At 38.5% G+C, this 21,751-nt stretch overlaps 1 long non-coding RNA gene across 1 annotated transcript in view; it reads right to left on the bottom strand.

Annotated features, from left to right (window-relative positions):
* Positions 1 to 13,285: 13,285 nt before the first annotated feature.
* Positions 13,286 to 21,751, bottom strand: part of LOC118761976 — a 23,216-nt gene continuing 14,750 nt past the window's right edge. The window contains exon 3 of the long non-coding RNA XR_004997768.1: positions 13,286 to 13,300. This is a non-coding gene — a long non-coding RNA (uncharacterized LOC118761976). The remainder of the gene's footprint in view (positions 13,301 to 21,751) is intronic.

The following is a 21,751-nucleotide window of genomic DNA, read 5'->3' on the forward strand; positions in this document are numbered from 1 at the left end:
CTTATATATAATTCTCACTATAATTCTCACATATCTAACTAGACTGTTATTATCATACATCTAACGACACTGTATTCTCACATATCTAACTACGCACTTAATCTCGCATATCTAACTACCCAGTTATTCTCACATATCTCACTACACTCTTAATCTGGCATATTTAACTACATTGGTATTTTCACACCTCAATATGTAACTACCCTGTTTTCATCACAGATCTAACTACACTGTTATTTGCACATATCTACCTACACTGATATTCTCAAACATCTAAATCCGCTGTTATTCTTATATATCTAACTATCATGTCATCCCATAAGTTCTGTCCGATTTTACCATTTTTTAAAATTGAATGAAATTTAATAATATTTTAGAATGTCTAATGGAATTAAAAATTATTTTTATGCATTTGTGTACATTTAAACTAATTAAATATTATTTTACAGAATAATAAAATTTCTTTGATTAAAACATTTTCTAACATGGAAGCATCCAAAGAGCATTTAAGGCACATAATGCTTTATGAGTACAAAACAGGAAACTCTGCAGCCGAAACGATTCAAAACATACACTCAGTTTATGGGAAATAATGCTTGAATGAAAGAATTTGCAGAAAATGATTTACAAAATTCAGAAGTGGAGATTTCGATGAAGATCGAACAAGACGTCCAGTTGAATTTGATGATAAGCTCCTTGAGGCATTACTTGAAGAAAATCTTGCATTATCAGTTGAAGAATTGGCAATAAAGCTTAGGTCAAACCATACAACTGTTCATTGTCATCTTCAACAACTTGGAAAAGTTCCTAAACTTGGAAAATGGATGCCTCATGAATTGTCCAAAAGCAACAGCAAATCCCGAGTTGACATCTGCTCTTCTCTCCAGTCTGGCGAAGTCATTTCACTCTTTTTGGATAGACTTGTGACTGGTGACTAAAAATGGATCTTCTATCGAAATGTTAAACGTCGTAAACAATGGCTTGATAAAAGGGAAAAAGCTCAACCGCAACCGAAAAGGGAACTTCATGGGAAAATGGTTCTTCTCTCTATATGGTGGGATTGCAAAGGAGTAATTCACTTTGAATTGTTACTACCTAATGCAACAACTAATGCTAATGTCTACTGTCAGCAATTAGAGCGTTTGAACCAAGCTTTGAAGAAAAAAACCCGCTTTAGTGAATCGAGGAGTGATGTTTCATCAGGACAATGCGCGACCCCACGCTGAAAAAATCACATCACAGAAGATCGAAGAGCTTGGTTGGGAAAAAATTTCTCATCTACCTTATTCTCCCGACCTTGCTCCTTCAGACTACCATTTGTTTCGTGCTTTACAGAATCATTTGGGGGACATAACTCTCGCAAGCCAGGAGGAGGTCGAAACTGACATTACAGAGTTTTTCGCTTTGAAACCAAAAGAGTTTTACATTGATGGGATTAAAAAGCTTGTAAATAGGTGAAAGGAAGTCATAAATAATCAAGGAAAGCACATTGATGATTAAATTTCAATTAAATATAACATTTGATCACTTGTTTTCTTTATTCAAAATTTGGACAGAACTTATAGACAATGTATCAGAACAATCTGATACATTGTCATAGTAACACATCTATCAACACTGTTATAGTAACATCTCTAAATGCACTTTTATTTCTACACAAATAATTACACTGTTATTCTCACATATTTCACTACAGTGTTTCTCATATATGTAACTACACCGTTATTATCAAACATCTAACTACGCTGTTATTATCATATATTTCACTACACTCTTAATTGCCCGCATCTAATTACACTGTTATTTTTACACAGTTAACTACATTGTTATTCTCACATATCTAACTCCACTCTTAAACTCGCTACTCTAACTACTCATTTATTGTCGCACATCTAAATAGACTGACATTCTCACATATCTATATACACTGTTATTATCACACATCTATCTACACTATTATTCTCACACATCTAACAACATTTATTCTCAAATAAATAAGTACACTACTACTATCAGTTATCATCTAACTACACTGTTATTCTCACACATTTAACTACACCGTTATTCTCATACATTCAACTACACATGCAATTATCACTCATCTAACTACACTGTTATACTCACACATCTCTAACTACACTGTTGTTTTCTATCTATACACCTATTATACCATATCTAAATAAGAACACTGTTATTATCATACATCTAACTACATTAAAAGTGGTTTTAGTGGTTGTTGTTGTTGTTATTGTTGGTGGTGGCGTCGTGGTTCTACAGCTGCCGCTGCTGTTGATGTTGATATTTTTTGCTATTTTTCATTCGATAGAAAATTATAATATATATTAAAATAAACATATAAAGCATAATTTGATATTTATGTGTACGTACTAAACCGTCCATAAAATGCATGTTCGCAAGCCTATATACATGTATAAAGTGTGTGACAAAGGAAGATATGAAAGGAAACACAAAGGGATAAGTCGGAGACAGGGAGAGATATAGGATGAGAATGGGAACAAGAAAGAGAAAAGCTTCTCATATCCCCATTCAGTTGAGTTGTGATCCATACAAGTTACTCGATGCACGCGAATGTTGTTCATATAAAGAAGCCGAACGCTCTTTATAAAGAGGATATAGGCTATATATGTCGGGATCATTCCAAATGAACTTATATATAAATACGTATGGCCAGCATATTAGAAAACACCTTTAAAGGCGAAAATTATAAACAACTTACAAATAAGGGCAAAAGAAAAATTTCCCATGCCAAATATGCCAAGAAATAGACTTTAAATCGTCAATGACGAGAAAAGTCTTTATGAATCAACTCAGAAATCGGACCGATTCGGTAATAAGGGAATGTGTTCTAGAAATTTCTGTCAGCTTGCTATGAGACGCGTGTTTTTAGTGATGAATTATTTATGGTTATTGACGATTTAAAGTCTATTTCTCGGCATATTTGGCATGGGAATTTTTCTAAGTTTTATCTAAGTTTTATCTAAGTTTTATATATATATATATATATATATATATATATATATATATATATATATATATATATATATATATATATATATATATATATGTGTGTGTGTGTGTGTGTGTGTGTGTGTGTGTGTGTGTATGTATGTATGTATGTATGTATGTATATATATATTTGATACACATATATATATATATATGTGTGTGTGTGTGTGTAGTGAAAAGCTTCCTAGATTCTTAGCCAAGACTTGAAACGCAATCCAAATTATTCTGCGAGTTCCTTTCCATTGTTCTTGGCATTTGCCCAAGGAAGTTTGTGATTCAGCTGTTAGCGTATAACCTTCTCCAGTCGGATCTAAGTCAAGACAGATAACAAACGAAAAATCCTTTGTTAGGCCTGATCCGAGAATAAGAGAATATATAAATACAGAACCCAAATTCAGTCTCATCTCCTTTCGTTTGGCACCGACAGAAAAATTCGCATTATGCACGGTGGTGCATAACTTTCTCTACTTGTCTAAATTCTTTTACTCTTCCCTCTCTTTCTTGCATCCATCTTCTAGCAGTGTACAAAAAATGAACTTAATAATGTACAGAATGGATAACAGAACTGCAAATTATGTGTGAGCTGCAACAACTCCGAGAAATTGCATCTTACATTGTATTGTAATGACAAAATTAAAGGCCATAACTATCAATTAATATTTTTCTCCTCTTATTTATTTGCTACATATAAATCGTTACACTTGGTGACCACCGACATAAGAACCGCTTGACTTCTTAACCAGTTGCTACATATTATCGTTATATAGGATAAAATTTTCAAAAAATGTTATCAGTGGCCAGCATATTAGAAAACACCTTTAAAGGCGAAAATTATAAACAACTTACAAATAAGGGCAAAAGAAAAATTTCCCATGCCAAATATGCCAAGAAATAGACTTTAAATCGTCAATGACGAGAAAAGTCTTTATGAATCAACTCAGAAATCGGACCGATTCGGTAATAAGGGAATGTGTTCTAGAAATTTCTGTCAGCTTGCTATGAGACGCGTGTTTTTAGTGATGAATTATTTATGGTTATTGACGATTTAAAGTCTATTTCTCGGCATATTTGGCATGGGAATTTTTTCTTTTGCCCTTATTTATAAGTTGTGAGTGGATATATATATATATATATATATATATTATAGGTATGGTAGATAAGTTCAGTAAAATTTAGATTCAGATGAATATGGTACTTAAGTTGAAGGCACCAGAATTTAGTATGGTATTATCCATATAATTAAAAATAAGGTGATTATATATATATATTGAAATAAGGAGATTATATATATATATAAGGAGAGTTTACGAAAAAAACAAAGGACGAAGACAGGTGGTGTACAAAACAAACAGATGTATTAGTATAACGCTCAGAAATAGAAAAAGTCTTTTACGTTTCGAGCCTACGCTCTTCTACAGAAAGGGACACAGAAAAAAACAAGGAAAGAAACAAGGAGAGAAAAAAATGTGTGTAGTGGCTAACGATCTATCATGGCGTCAGACTCGGAGAGAAGGGTCACACACGAGAAGGAAAGTAGGGGAGATAACAAAGTAAAGATGGTCCCCAATACGAAGGTGTGTGTGTGTATAAGAGAGTATGTTTGTGCGTGTGCAAGAGGGCTGGTGGTCTGGACGTGTGCGTGTATGTATGTGTAGGTGTAAAAATGTGGGAATGGTGTGTTGTGATGTGATGTGTAATGTTGTATGTGATGTGTAATGTTCTATGGTGTAGTGTGGCGTGGTGTGATGTTGTTGGGAGGCGAGAGTGGGGAAAGCACGGGTGGGTGTGGGTTCGGCTGAGGGTTGGGGTAGAGTTGGGGTTTGTGGGTAGGCAAAGGGTGGGGTAGAGGTGGAGTATGTGGGGGGAGGGTTGTGGGATAGGATGGGAGGATGTGAAGGATAGGGATGATGGAGTAGGAATGTGTAGAGGTGGGTAGGCTTATGGGGAGAGGGGAATGTGTAGAGGTGGGTAGGCTTATGGGGAGAGGGGAATGTGTAGAGGTGGGTAGGCTTATGGGGTATGTGAGGAGAGAGAGGAGGAGAGAAGAGAGAAAGAGAGAAAGAGGGAAGCGGCAAAGAGGGGAGAGAAAGAGAGAAAGAGGAAGAGTGTAGGAAGGAAGAGAGAAAGAGAAAGAGAGAAGAGGGAAAGAGAGTAGGGGTGAAGAGAAGTAGGAGTCGGGGCAAGAGAGGAGAGTTGAGTGGGAAGAAGGAAGAGGGAGGGGGAGAGAGGAGAGAAGGAGAGTGAGGGAGCAGAGAGAAAGAGAAGGGAGAAAGAGAGTAAGAGAGAAGAGGGAAAGAGAGTAGGGGTGAAAAGATGTAGGAGTGAAGAGAAGTAGGAGTCGGGAAGAAGGTTAGATGAAGAGGGGGGGGAGTTGAGCCCAAATGGCGTAAAAGAGCGAAGAGAGAAGATTAATCCCTGTTCACGGCGCAAACGGGAGTCCGGATGGCCTCTGTGCAAGGAAAATCCGAACACAGACAGGTGTTGCAAGGAGTGACCGGTGGAGCGGAAATGGCGTGAGACCGGGGTGTCATTGCCGAGGCGGATGTCTCGGAGGTGTTCCGCGAACCGGTCAGCCAAGCGGCGTCCCGTTTGTCCGATGTACAGGGAATGGCAGAGAGAGCAGGAGATGCAATAGATGATATTGGTGGAGGTGCAGGTGAAAGAGTCGATGATGCGATAGGGTCGATGATAGGTGCCGGTGAGGAGGGTGGTGTTGGAGAGGTAAGGGCAAGTGCGACAGCGTGGGCGGGAGCAGGGGAACGAGCCAGGTTGAGAGGTAGGGTTGGGGAAGAAGCTGTGGACCAAAAGGTCTCGTAGGTTGTGGGCTCATTTGAAGGAGGGGAGGGGTCGGTTAGGGAAGATGTGTGAAGTGGACGGGTCGGACTGGAGATGCCGGAAAGCTCGGAGAATGGTGCGTTGGAGAGGTAGGGTGGTGGGGGTAGGTGAGAGGAAAGGGAGGCGGGAGGCGGGAGGCTGCAGGGCGGGTTCGGGGGGGGGAACCAGATGCACGGTCCATGGAACGTGCTCTGGCAAGGGCGGTGTGGATAGTGGTGAGGGGATATCCACGTAGGATGAAGGTGCGAGCCATGAGTTGAGACTGAGTCTCAAAGTCATGGTCGTCACTAGAAACCTGCGTAGACGGAGGAATTGGGAATAGGGGATGGAAAGCTTGGTGTGTTTGGGGTGGGAGGAGGAGAAGTTTAGATATGAGTGTGAGTCTGTGTGTTTGTAGTGGATGGAGGTGGTAAGAGTGGAGTGATGAATGCTGACCGAAATGTCAAGAAAGGAGACAGATGTGTCAGAGATAGTGCAGGAGAAGTGGATATATATGTATGTATGTATGTATATATATATATATATATATATATATATATATATATATATATATATACACACATAGTTGTGTGTTTGTCTTTGCGTGCCTATCAATCAATCAATCTATCTATGTTTATCTATCCCTATTTATGTATTCTCTATATTTATATGTCCGCGGTATAATCCTCGTGGAATAGTGTCTCTTTTGAAGTCATTAGAGTCTATTGCATACTATGATAAATATTTCTTTAGTTTATATTTCCACTTCATTTCATATTGACTACAGACCCTCACCCATTATTTCAGTTCGTGGTACTAACTCAGTTTACCTTGCGATGTAACATAACCCTCCGTATTGCAGTGTGTAGGGGTACCATTGGAGATTATGTCTTGTATAACTTGGCCTGGTAGAGTCTAACTCTTCCAATGTATATCAACAAGAATTGTTGAAATCATTTCTGCAGTTCGACTTGCTATGTGTGAACAAATGGTTGATTATAACTGTTCAAATTTTGTACAGGATTCAACAAGTATCTAAAGTCAGCTAGCTTCTATTTTAACCTTTATAGAGTTCAGGATGTATGGAAACATTTCTGTTTTAAGACCTAAATACACTGTACTATTTGTGCAAGGTTCGAATCGTCCAAAGGCAGACTTCCTTTAAAGGGATTTATAAGTTAAAATGTTACCACAAACCCTAGTGATTTTATTCCTTACGTAGATAGACGGTAAAACTGGGACTTTACTGTATGTTGTATGTTCAACTCAAAGTACCCGGAATCTGAAATTAGGGTATCTATTACACATAACAAAACTGAATATTGAGGTCATCAGATAAGCTGGAATGTGCCGAAGAATGTGTCATGATTGATTCTTTGTATTGCTAGGTCTTACTAAAGTAGTAAAATTTGTGTGATGATTAAGTAATCTACAGATTCTTAAATGTGGAAAAACATTTTACTGGTTAGATATTGTAAAATGTGTAATAATTCTCATAAATAATAAGAAACAATTTCTTTGTTTCTATCTAGAACAGGTAAGTTATATGAGACATCAATTTTTAAAAAATGTAATAGAGCAAACGTTGCGTATCTATATACTGTCGCTCGACTTGCTACAAGTAATAGCCAAATTTTCATTAAATCACACTTTACTGCGTTAAAAATAAAGGTTACACTCGGTAATATTGTCACATATGTACACGTATATATACAAGATGTTTTGAATCCAAGAAGTTTTGAAACATTTTGTGGAGAGTCATATATTAATTTCAAAGACGTACAAAACTCTAATCGCCTTCAATGTGGGATCTTCTAACTTCAATGCACTTGCAGCGCTCCAACCACTTCATGGACGTCCTCCAAAGTGAAGGTGTCTAGGACCCTTGTCACAGCCTTCTTCATCTTCTCAATTTCTTCAAAATGACTACCTCTGAAGTTCTCTTTCCGCTTAGGGAACAGTCAAAAGTCACTGGGAGCAATGTCTGGACTGTTGGGAGGGTGAAGGACAGTTTTGATGCCTATCTCTGTCAAGTAGTTGGTTACGAGAATGGAATTGTGGACTAGTACATTGTTTTGGTGTAGGCATAGCCTACACGAGTGGAAGGCCTCTGGCCTTTTGCAGCGAAATCTCTTCCTGGACTCACCCAGAATCTCCACAATGACTAAGGAAAGTAGTCTAATAAAGAGACATATAAGCCCTAGACAGAAAAAAAAGAAGGCTCTTCTATTCGCGTTGGAGTCGAACTTACATCCCTTTGTTAACGCGACCAAGTGTGTTATCTTTACACCAGCGAATCAGCCTCCCCTTTCTGCCAAATTTAAGAACTATATATTAGTTCATATTTGTTTTTGACAGAAAGAGGGACGCTAATTCGCTGATGTGAAGGTAACACACTTGGTTGCGTTAACAAAGGGATGTGGGTTCGACTCCCAAGCTGATAGGAAAGCCTTCTTTTTTCTGTCGTGGGCTTATATGCCCCTTTATTAGACTATTTTCCTTAGTTACTGCACGGTAATCGCCATAATTTTTAAGCTTATATAAAAATACCATTATTATTATTTACAGGATTGTAAATCATGGCGCCGTAATAAAGAAAACCAACGCACCGAAAGTGTGTGTGTGTTTGAGTAGCTAGATATATGAACATGAATAACTAGGTAGATAGACGAGAGAGAGAAACCTGGTTATACAAAAAGAATGCCAACGAGATTGAAATATGCGGCGAGCACGCGAGCAGATGTGATTTTGTTTTGTATATAATTGAAGTTCGGTGTATATATATATGCTCAGAGTTCCCGTCTATCTTTCTTACGTGATCCTTTATGTATACTAGGAATCTGAGGAGGTTGAATTATCGTAAAGCTGCTATGGTAGGCTCACGCACATACACATACGCGGATACACACGCACATATATACATAATATATATACAAATATTTATATATGTGTATATATAATCTCTCTCTCTCTCTCTCTCTCTCTCTATATATATATATATATATATATATATATATATATATATATATATATACATATATACACATATAAGGCGAAAGGCTTAGTGATTAGGGTTTTCGGCTCACGTTCATAAGGTCGTGAGTTCAATTCCCGGCGATACGTTGTGTCCTTGAGCAAGACACTTTATTTCACGTTACCCCTGTCCACTCAGCTCGCAAAAATGAGTAGTACCTGTAATTCAGCGGGCCGGCCTTGCCACACTGAATCTCCTTAAGAACTACGCTAAAGGATACACGTGGCTGTTGAGTGATCAGCCACTTACACGCTAATTTCATAAGCAGGCTGTTCCATTGATCGGATCAATTGGAACCCTTGTCGTCGTAACCGACAGAGTGCCAGTTTTTAAGTATTATCGGAATCTGTCCTCCCCCTCTCTCTTTTTCTTTCTCCTTGGCTCTTCCTCTCTATCTCTTTATCTCATCCCGCTTGAAATTTGATGTGTAATGCCACGCGTCTATACACACACACACACACGCACGCACAAATACACTTAGAGATACAAACAAAACGTATACAAACAGGCATACACACAGGCATGTATATGTATGTACGTATGTATGTATGCATGTACGTATGTATGTATGTATGTATGTATGTATGTATGTATGTATGTATGTATGAATGTATGTATGTACGTATGTATGTATGTATGTATGTATGTATGTATGTATGTATGTATGTATGAATGTATGTATGTACGTATGTATGTATGTATGTATGTATGTATGTATGTATGTATGTATGAATGTATGTATCTATGTGTATGTATATATATATATGTATGTATATATATATATATATATATATATATATATATATATATATATATGCATGTATGCATATATGCTTGTATAAAAGTATGTGTATGAATGAGAGTGCGTTTTTGTGTAAATACACACAGAGATATACATACATACATACATACATACATACATACATACATACATACATACATACATACATACATACATACATACATGCATGCATACATACATATATGTACATTTGAGCTCTTAAGTAGCACCGCAACATGTCCTGCTCATATGAGGACGCATATGCGGGTGCCGAAGCCCAGCAGATGTTAAGTGTTTGACGTGTGTATGTATTGCTAGTGGCTAGAAATGCATCTGACTTTGTCTCACAATATAAACAATTTATAAAGAAATGAACTTACGACATATTTCTTTATACGATATATATATACACACATAAACTCGTATACACACACACACACACACACACACACACACACACACACACACACACACACACACACACACACAAACACATACACAAACACACATATAGACATCTATAAAGAAATCATAAAATGTAGATAACATTGATGAACAACAATTGATTTGCATCAATCATTATTTATTGATCGTTTATAAAAAGACTGCATCCCATATAACAGCTGTTTCTGCTGCCAATGTTCTTTGGAATTACCATTATGATGCTAAGAGAATATATGTCATAGTTGGTAATAAAACCGATTTGAATCATGGAGCTTCATCAGAGTGGAAAATGAATAAATAAAAAGAAGAGACAAGAAAAGAAGAAGGAAAGGTTGAATATGGTGAGAGTCATGTCATGTTGCTTGTAAAGTCATTGGACGATAAGTAAATCACCAAAATTTGAAATAAAAGGGGTATGTGGTGGGATATTCTTATGTACGGAGGGGACGTAGGTTAGAAAAAATTGCTCTTTGCGGAAATAGGAGTAAAAATACACTCTAGTGTTATTAATAATAATTATATTTATAGTACTAGTAATAGTATTTGTTATAACTTGCTTATCGGTTTAATATAATTTTTCCCTTATCACTAGTAGGCATTTCAGTCAATCCACCTAATGTAAGTAGACCAGGGGCCACCGCCAGATATAATTGGTCAGTTAGTATTTTAAAACAAAATGACTGGCTATTAATAAACCGTTATTCTCCGGGTTAAAATAAATGAATGGTATATGCTATTAGGGACCCAAAGCTGTTTAATTCAATCTAAAAATAAGAATATAAAAGTATAAAAATATAAATAAAATAAAATAAAATAAGACTAATAAGATAATAAAAATTAGAAAATTTTCCAGTTGGGCATTTAAGAATTTTGATGGTTAAAGGGAGAAGGGACCTAAAGCCATTTAAGTCAATAAAAATAAAAATAGAAATATGAAAATATCAATGGAATTTTCCAGTTGGACATTTAGAAATATTGATGGTTAAGGGGAGATAATAAATGGATTAACAAGTGATCGGAAAGTAATACCAAGTTGGAAATTTATGCAGCCACCAATCAATTCCTTAATTAATCAGTAAGCCCACCAAATCAGTGAACTAATTAATTAATCAAATAATATTTTGACTAAACAATCAATTAACCAGTCAACCAACCGAACAGTTAAATAAGTTGCAATATATAGATCCATATTTAATAAATTAATAAGTTTAAAGTGATGTACTTGCAAAAATATGTTTACAGATGCAAATTCCCACTAAAATATGTTCATACATACACAAATAAATGCACACATATACATACGTCTGCACATATGTATATATATATATATATATATATATATATATATATATATATATATATATATATACATACGTATGTTTAGGGATAACCACTAAGTGGATAACCAATATGCTAAAAGATCACAAACGATCGTTATTTAAATTCATTTATATATATACATACATATATATATATATATATATATATATATATATATATATATACATATACATATGCACACACATGCAGACACACAAGCACACACATGCACAAACATACATACATACTCATTATCTCAATATATATATTAATTCCATATATGAGCAGACACATACGCATGCATCCACAAGTGGTCTCCTATGCATAGATTAATGCACATAATAACACATAGTTAAGTGCAAATTGTAAAAGAAGTGCAAGCAAGTACATAACTAAATAAGAGTAAAAAAGTTGGTATTAAAATGTTAAGCGCTGTGTGGGGGAGGCATTGCAATGAGTAAGTACACTAGAGAGGGGTCTGTATTTATTAAAAGTTGACAATTGCTGGATTAACTAAAAGGGCTCTTGAAATATATTGAAGTGAGACAATCAAACATTCAATATGAATAAAAGGTAAATTGTGTTACAAAATAAAGACAAATTCCTTCACTATTAAGGTGAAGGACCAATGGTACTATTAAGGGAGAGGTGTTGTAGGGTGTTGTACGTGTGCACGCTATAGTATAAATTTGTGCTAAGAATTAAGAGAAGGGTCAATATGTATTTATAAGAGGGTGAAGAGATTGTATTGAGAAGTAATATAATGAAGTCATATAATGAAATTGTTATGTGTTGGAGATGGGTTTTTTTTAACTCGGAGGGGTTTAGTGTAAGAATATTAATGCTGAACTACCTAAGTTAATTTATCAAACAAAACTGTTGAAAGGTAAATTATGCTAACACTTAGAATCAAATTCTACTATTACTAAGGTGAAGAGCTATGGGTACCATTAGTGGAGAAGATGCATATGGAATCCCTAATATTAATTATATCTAGAGAAAACATGCTTACCTATGTGCAAGTAAGCATGTTTCGTTCTTTCCTTAAGTTAATCAATGATAGTCTGGCCATTAATATGAAAAAGTTTTCATTAATGCACGAGTGACATTTATTATTTTTTACATTGTACGATGGCACCGAAGTGAGCTAATAGCTTTATCTTTAAGATCCCAAATGCATTTACTTAATCCGGTCAAGCTAATCTTATTTCTATTTCTGAAAGTGTGTAGGTACGCGGCTAATCTTCTCTTCATTTCGTTTTGGGTGGCTCCTATATATATGTTTATTATATTGTGTTGTGACTGTGCACTGATATATTACACTTTTTCTTTGACATGCGTTATTAAGAGCGCAATTATTTTTATTTCTGAAGTTATTTACTACTAGATTAGTATTTATAGGTGAATTATTATTATTATGGAGTGTATTGTGATTTAGAGTAATATTATAGTTGGTATTATCTTTACTAGGTTTGAGGTGGTTGTAATAGTTGTTATTTTTATTATTTTTATTGTTATTATTATGTAAGCATCGAGTTTTTTTTATTTAAGGAGGAAATAGTGCTAGCTAAGTTATGGGCAAGACTATAACCTATCTTTATTGTTTTACTGTTAATAATTTCGAATATCTGTTATTCTTATCAAAGTGTTTATTAATAATTTTGAATATAGATTTGACTGAGTTATGTTTAATTTGCACAGCATACGGGAATATAAGCCAATTAATATTTTTAGTATTTTCGGTATTCCTACCATACGACACGTGTTTATTGCTGTGCGAGTGATAAATATTATGTTTATACTTATTTATATTTATCATTTTATTTTGCGTTAATATTTTTTGTTGTTGTTGCTGTCATGATTAGTGTTATTAATATTATCTATACTGTGCTTAGTTACTTTCATTTTATAATTTTTATTATTGTTATTGTTGTTGTTGTTGTTGTTGTTATTGGTGTTATTATTTCTATTCTTGCTAGTGTTGAGGACTATAAGTTTTTGTGTTTTATTAGTTAATTTAGATATAATATGCGCGTGTATTGAAATTTCATTAAAAAACACTCTTTCCCTAAATAGCTTCCAATGCAAATTTGAAGAGGAGAATCCAGGTTTTAAAGCTTCAGCTTGTTCTAGAATAGTCCATTTTTATTCCAATGTAATTGGATAGGATTGTTTTGAAAGAAAAATGTTCGATGCTGATGCTAAACTACCTAAAATATAGTCATAGAAATAAATTTCACAACGTGGCTAAATCGTGGAATTCTCTATAATTATTTAATCTTAGCTCAATTGGCGCTGTAGTATACACACAGACATACACACACAGAGTCACACACACACACATACACACACACATACACACATACACATACACACACACACATACACACACACTTATATACACGCACGTGCACATGCATATGTACACGCACATAAACACACACACACACTTAACATATACACACATGAAGATAGAGGTAAACATTATTAATCATTAACAAGGGAAAATAGTCATAGATAGTAACTCATTCATATACCTAGATGTGTGTATGCGGGCGTGTGAGTGAGTGTATGTGTATACTATGTGTACTATAAAGTTTCACATTTACATGTGTGCAGTCCATATGTTTTTATAAAGGCAATATTAAAAAAAAACACGGCAGCCTACGGATAGAGAAGGCATTTAAATAAATTTTCAATTGGGAAATACAATAAAATTTAAGTTCCTGCAGTTAAATGAGAAAGTTTGGTGATTGTATCGAGGGAATGGGGAAATGAAGAACGATGCTGGTGTAATATAGTGTAGAGAGTAAATATGATGATACGATAAATTTACTATTAAATAGGCTAGAAGAGGCAAAAAATTGTAAGATATCATGGTAGTAGGCAATAAGTTTAATAAACATTATTATGTAATATATTAGGTTAGAATTTCTTTTTGATTTTCTTGCTAGAATGTTTATTAGAGTAATTACTATTAACAAGTATATTAAACAAATATGCTTTACATCAAGATAAAAAGATGCTCAAAGAGTATGTTGGAAAAAATTGCCAAAAAATTTACTCACTGAGGCAGTTGCTTTTGGTAACTATATTTTTATAACAAGTACATCTAATATCAATGGAAAAATAATTATTTCTTTTGTTTTTCTATCATTATGATAACCAATGAGCTGGCTCAGCTTCATTGGAAGTGTTGCTCAAGTTTCATGGATATGAGTAATATTGGTGAGACATCTATTTGTAATGATAAGTTTAAAGTAATTTACTATTCTGCGAGTTTTATATCCGCATGATATAACAAATTCTGAATAGCAATTAAGTAGCTGGAAGTTAGAAATTCTTTGAAATCGTTGATTTCAGAGGCCCTGGAAGTACACAGATTGCTATTGGCAGTAAAAAGTTTTACAAAGCATAAAATTTTCTACCTTAAGCCAAAGGATGTGTTGACTTCAGTGTATTAGTACAATTCGAAAGGAACGTATCTACCTTCACATTCTGGTTTCTAAAAGTATTTGTGTTGTTGAAGCCTAACTTTGGATTAATTGGATGTGAATTCTCGGTAAAACCTTGATATCAAATCAATGTTAACAGTGACGCATTAAAACAATATCACAGTGTGGCTTCGCCTTACAGTGGGCAACTGTAGATTTAATGAAGTTTCAAAGTGGGTGATACTAAATTTAGACAAGTTCAACTTACTTAATGTTTAGGCAATTTGTATGTAGTGAAATATTGTTTTTTATATAATTTATCTTAAAAGGAAAATGTTGAAGTAAGGTGGCTACATGTCTTGATAAGCGTCGGATGAAATCACACACCAGATCTCTTTCTACATATACTGACCGCTGCATTTGTATTATCATTATTATTGTATTTCACTATTTCTGTATATCCACTTCGACTGAGGACTTTACTAAAATATTTCGGTCTGTCCTTAAATATCTGCTTGTCTGGAAAATATTTAGAGAATTGTAAGAAAACATATTTTACTAGATATAAAATTATAGTATCATGGCGGCAAGATAATTCCATTTAATCTTTTAGCTACATTTTCCCCCCAACAACCCCACAAAAAACACATCTCCCTCTCTTTCTCTCTCTCTCTCTCTCTCTCTCTCTCTCTTCTCTCTCTCTTCTCTGTGCAGATTACAAACGTTCTCCATTTGGTGAGAGATAAATGTTTAATAAACACAATGTATGTTTTTATGAGCTACTAATTAGTTTCATGTGATGAAGGTATTTTTCAACACGTCTAGTGTCTTAGCGCAATCTTCAGGCACTGCCCACATGGGATAACAAGCTAAAATCAGGACGATAGGATGAAAGAAAAAGCGAGAAAAGGAAAAGGAAGAAGTAAATATAAAAGGTAGAAGTTTAAAAATCGCTTTCTTGCCTTTTCTCATAGTTGAGCGCTTGAGTCCAACCTTATAGCCTATTCTGAACTTCAAACATGAAGTGCAATTTATTTGGGAAAGCATTTACATTCATATCTATACATAGAAAAGTGTGACCAATGAAAATGCATATACGTACGCAGGAAATGAAATTCAGGAGATATAAATTCAGGAGACCAGAATTAGAATAAGATAAATTTTAAAAAGTGTGTATAAGGATAGATATATGAAGAATCTCTGTGATAAGGACTAAAAACAGTAAAAAGAACTATGAGTAACAAAAAAAAACTATCAGCAAATACATACGTTTGGCTGCAATCAAGTGATTGAAGCCAGTAAAAGAATATATATATATATATATATATATATATATTTATAGGTGCAGGAGTGGCTGTGTGGTAAGTAGCTTGCTAACCTCACTGACTGAAGAGTGACTTTGCTTACCGTACTACTGTTTGGACGCGTTTTCTTCCCTGTAAGAATTTTGCTGTGTTGTTAATTGTTGAATTTCTACTACTGAAAATTTGTCTTTAAACGTTGCTGAACTGTCTTGTTCTCCGGTTTTACCGGGGAATAATTGGATAATTTCTTACCGTTGAACTGTTAGCCATTGTGGCTTTTTATTTACGTGACTATATATAGTCCTGCCAGACTATTTTCGTGCTCCTCCCCCGAATGGGGGTGGGAATTGGAATTTTTGAACTGCTTTTTTGAACTACTTTGGAAGAAAAACTTTCTATAGGTTTCCCAGTTTTGTGGGAAACCAATATTCGTAATTTTTGTGTTGTCTAATTTCAATAGAATAATGTCTGTTGAAATTATTCACGAAAGTAGTGCTCTTGAGGAGAGCAATGTTAAAAAATTTTCTGCGGTAGCCGCATTGGCTACCGAGAACATTGACATCAACGTCAATCAGCTCGTCGAGCTATTTAAAAGAATGCAAGAGGAGGGTGGTGATGTTAAAATATCACCCTCCGCCAGTATCGTGGAGACCGAGAAGCGGACCGTAGTGTTTAAAACCTTCTGTCCACAAAGCAGAAGGTTCAAACACTTTGAAAAAAACACCATCGAGAAATGCCTGTCCCCGATTTGGAAGGACATCGTGTACGTCGCCAGGGAACGTGCATATGGAACTGTGGATGTCCGCTTCTCGGGGGAAGAAATGGCCCGCGGGCATTCTGTGAACCCCCTAAAAACCAAGGAGGTGGTACTTTTCCGGAGCTATAGGGGACGCAGGACGTCCCGGGTCAGGATTGTAGAAGCCCCGCCGGAAGTAGATCCGGTAGAGGTAGTGGCCGCCCTGTTATATAAAAGGGCGGACAAAATTAAAATACTAGAAGTAACATGCTCTGCCCCTCTATTTTGGCTCGGGCGTAACATTAATATATTAATTCAAGGAACAGCGGAGGACCTGCAGCTCCTTCCTGAGAGGGTGCTCGTGGGCGAGAACGTACCCCTCAGGGTACAGGTCGAAGGCCGAAAACCCACCTGTTACGCCTGCGGCAAAAAGGGCCACATTCGTGTAGACTGTCCAGACAAGCAAAAGAAACCGCAGACACCAGGCCCCTCAGATAATAAAAAAGTCCCTACCCTTGCAAACTCACCTACCCCTACAAAAACAAAAAATCCCACTCCTGCTGTTACGGTGCCAACCCCAAAACAGACTGAAGAAAAAACCCAGCCCTCGCACTCACAAACCCCTACATTATTAAAACCTCCCAACCCCCTAAAAACTGCGGCGCCTACCGAACAAACTATTGCTACCCCAGACGATACCATGGAGGTATCAGAGGGGGGATTTACACCAGTTCGTAAAAGAATTCGTGCATCATCCCCGTCCACATCCCCTACAAAAAATAATAAAAACAAAGACACACCACAGACACGGAAAAAAAAATCCCGCTCAACTGGCCCAGAAAAAGAAGACAAAAAAGAAAATGAACTCATATTAATTGAATTCGACACACAAGACAAATACATAAACGATATTGTGGTTCAGCATCAGTCAGCAAGACTGTACAACAAATACAAAGATCGAAATAGACACGCGTGGATTGCGGAAACAACGTTCAAACAATTAAAAGACAGACACCCAAACGCCATCCGGCATATCGCGAACTTGCCGGACTATCTGAAGAAAGAGGAGAAAGAAGGGGCCCACAAACGTGTGGTGAGGTCGGCCCCCACCTCTCCAACGAAATGTAAGTAGAACTTTTACTTTTTGTAATGGCTTCGCTTAACCTTGGTTGTTTAAATGTGCGTGGTCTGAGTTCGAAGTGGAAGCAGGCTTGTTTCCTCGACGACCTCAGATCACATGATATACATGTGATGGTTGCTACAGAGACCAAGCTGGACAGCCTACAAACCTTCTCGCCTCTCCTGAATGGCTACGAGAAAATCATGTCTCCTGGCCAGACCGGAGGGCGAGGGGGCGTAGTGGTACTGATCCGTAAAGACTTGGCTCTACAGACAAGTACAGTCTATGTAGACCCAGAAGGTGGGCTGGTCGTCCTTGATGTGACATACAACAATAAGGCCTTCAGGTTGATCGGACTCTATGCACCTTGTGCTAGAGGTTTCCAAACTGATTTTTATCGGCGCCTAGAGGGCTTTCTCGTGACGTCGAAGACTTTAGTGATATTAGGGGACTTTAATGCTATCGTTGACGTACACATCGATAGCGTTGGCTCGATCTATAGGAAAGTGAACTCACGTCTCGTGGATCTGCTTAAGTGGTTTCAGCTAGCAGATCGTTACAGACGTGACCATCCGAACGTCCCAGAGTGGACCTGGATGAGTGGCGACGGAAGGTTCAAGTCTTATCTAGACAGGATAGTGATAAGAACTAGAGATAAGTCTAGTTTTAGTTGTCCACAGCTCGTCCAGGTGCCCTATACTGACCATAGAATGGTCACGTGTAGATTGGACATAGATAGCACACTTAAGATAGGAACCGGCTACTGGAAGCTGAACAAGTCTATTTTGACACGTGAGGCATACCGTAGCCGGATTAAGGTGTTAGTGCAGAGGGCGTTAACCGGAGCCGTGGTTAATAACCGGTGGTGGTTCGCCCTCAAAAGAGCCATTCGATTCGAGTCCATTAGATTTAGTAAACAACTAAGACTAGATAGGGCTAGAATAGAAGGGCAACTAGTTAAGAACTTAGAGGAGGCGTTGAGGTTGGGCTCTGCATCTCACATTTTAGCGGCGAGAACGGCATTAGACCGTCACCTCAAAACCAAACATGAGGAATGTAGAGTTCGGGCTAGAGTACGAGCATTGGGCCGTGAGGGAATTAATGTTGCCGGATGGGCCCGTACGATAGAAACACAGCGTGGAAACGATGCCACAATTGGGTCTCTTGTTGATGAAAACGGATGCACGATCAAGAAGCGGGACGAGATGTGTGAGGCACTTCACAAGCACTTCGCCGAGTTGTTCGGGAGGTGCAGGACGCTGGATCATGGTGAGGCCATTAGGGACTTCCTGTCTGGTGGCCCGCGCCTCTCGACACGAGAGGCTGAGTGCTGTGAAGGGCCAATCACAGCCGAGGAAGTAATCGAGGTGTTGGGCAAGTGCCCCGGGGAGAAATCGCCGGGTCTCGATGGTCTGCCCTATGAATTTTACAAAAGTATGCCAGACTTGTTCGGGCACCTGCTGGCTAGCGTCTACGCCAACTGGCAGTAGAATGGGAGAATTCCCAAGTCTGCGAGCCGGGGGGCGGTGACGTTGATCAGGAAGGACCCGAACAAGGGGGACGAGATAGGGAACTTCAGGCCCATAACTCTGTTAAACACAGAGTTAAAGATTCTGGCCAAGGTGCTAGCAAAAAGGTTGGCGCGGGTCGTGGACAAACTTGTCGGGGAAGCGCAAACGTGCGCTATCCCCGGCAGAACGATCTACGACAATCTCCACCTTATACGCTACTCCTTAGAGAGGGTGGGGAAGCTTTCTGGCGCAGGGGGAGCACTGGTACATTTAGACCAGTCCAAAGCATTTGATAGGGTCGACCATCGGTACTTGGCGGCGGTCCTCGGAGAGGCTGGTCTAGGCCCGACCTTTCGAGGTTGGATCGCTGCTTTGTATAGCGACATCGAGTCTGTAGTCAAGGTGAACGGTTCCTTTTCGAAGCCATTCAGGATCGAGCGTTCAGTTCGTCAAGGGTGTCCCCTGTCCTCGCTCCTATACGTATTGGCTCTTGAGCCTTTGCTGCGGAAGTTGGAGGCACTAGGGGGCGCGCCGCATGATCTATGGTGTGGAAGAGGAGCTACGGCGTATGCGGATGACACCTCCATCATCGTGGCAGACGAAGGCCAGCTTCCAGTGGTGGAAGAGGCCATCAAAAGCTACGAGGCGGTGGCAGGAGCAAAGGTTAACAAGGACAAGTCGGTCGGTTTGCAACTCGGCACCTGGAGGGGCAAGCCGATGCCGTCCAATAACGTCGTAGGGCGTTGGACGGAAGGTCCTGTTAAGCTGCTCGGAGTCTGGTTCGGGCCAGACCTCCAGATTGAGAAAAATTGGAGTTAGGTGGCCAACAAGGTGACCGCTCTAACCCAGACCTGGTCTGGGCGGGCGTTATCCCTGCTAGGGAAGGCGGAGGTGGTGCAGATGTTTATAGCATCAGTAATCACCTACCGTCTGACCGTGGTGCCTTGCCCCGATTTGTGGCTGAACAAGTTGGAGAGAATCCTTTTCCGATTTTTGTGGAAAGGAGGAAACCCACTTGTAAAGCGCTCTGTCTCCTGCCAGAAACCGCTAAAGGGTGGGCTAGGGATGCCTTGGCTGAGGATGCGAAAACTCGCGTTAAGGTTGAGGCACCTCTGGCTTTACCTGGATGGAGAGCAGGTGTGGTCACCGCACGTCCGGTTCTACCTTCCCCAGTTAACATCCCTAACGGACATCGGTGCATGGATCAAGCGGAGACCTAAACTGAGTGAATGGCATTTGGAGTGCCGTCAGGCGCTCCAGCTACTATCTCGGGTGGGCAACGCCGGCAACAGGAGTTCCACCACGGATTTCTATAGCGGGTTAGTGGAGATTAAGTCCGAAGACGCCTTGGGGGAGACCCTGGGCTACGATGAAAATCAGTTGGTCAACCTGTTCCGGAGGACGTTCGGGCCGGGGTATTGGGATAATTACCAGAAATCCCTGGCCTGGCAGTGTTTCCGTGCGGCTTTACCTGTTCGCGACAAGCTGTCAAGGCACGGTAGTGCCGTCTCGCCGACATGCCCGCGATGTGAGCAGGATAGGGAGACCGTCTTGCACGCATTCGTGGAGTGTCCGGAGTTATCGGGACTGATAGCTTTTGTTGAACAACTGTTGTTAGTGATGGGAAGAGTACAGCTATCAGCTGAGTCTATCATCGAGATTGTGCCGCCCCCTTTCCTTAACAGGGAAAGAAAGGCTTGTTTTTTTCTGTGTAGTAGCCATACTGAAAGAAACAGTATGGAAGACGCGTACGAAAGGTATAGTGACAGGCACCTTTGTCTCCGGCCAGGGGTTGATTAACTTTTTTAGTTACCACCTCAGTAGCAAAATCAGGCTGGAGAAGAGGTGTCTGTCACGAGATATGTTTGTGAAAAGATGGAAGCCTGTGGCATGCAAGATGGGTATGTTTGGCACCAGGTAAGTGTGACCGGATCAGAAAGTAAAGGTTCTACCCGGATGGCTGGGTGTCCGTCCTTCGACATGATCATTAATATTTTTAAACATTGTCTTCGTAAAATTCATTGTTTATAATCTTATCCGTAATTTCATTCGAAAATTGTAACTGTGTTAAGCTACTTCACCCTTTATATTTGTCTGTCCTTGTTTGTCCCCTCTTTGTAAATGCCTAAATGGCAAATTATATGAAATAAAGTAGCTTGCTAACCAACCACATGGTTCCGGGTTCAGTCCCACTGCGTGGCATCTTGGGCAAGTGTCTTCTGCTAT

The sequence above is a fragment of the Octopus sinensis genome, linkage group LG2, assembly GCF_006345805.1.
Source record: "Octopus sinensis linkage group LG2, ASM634580v1, whole genome shotgun sequence".
Taxonomy (NCBI): Eukaryota; Metazoa; Mollusca; class Cephalopoda; order Octopoda; family Octopodidae; genus Octopus; species Octopus sinensis.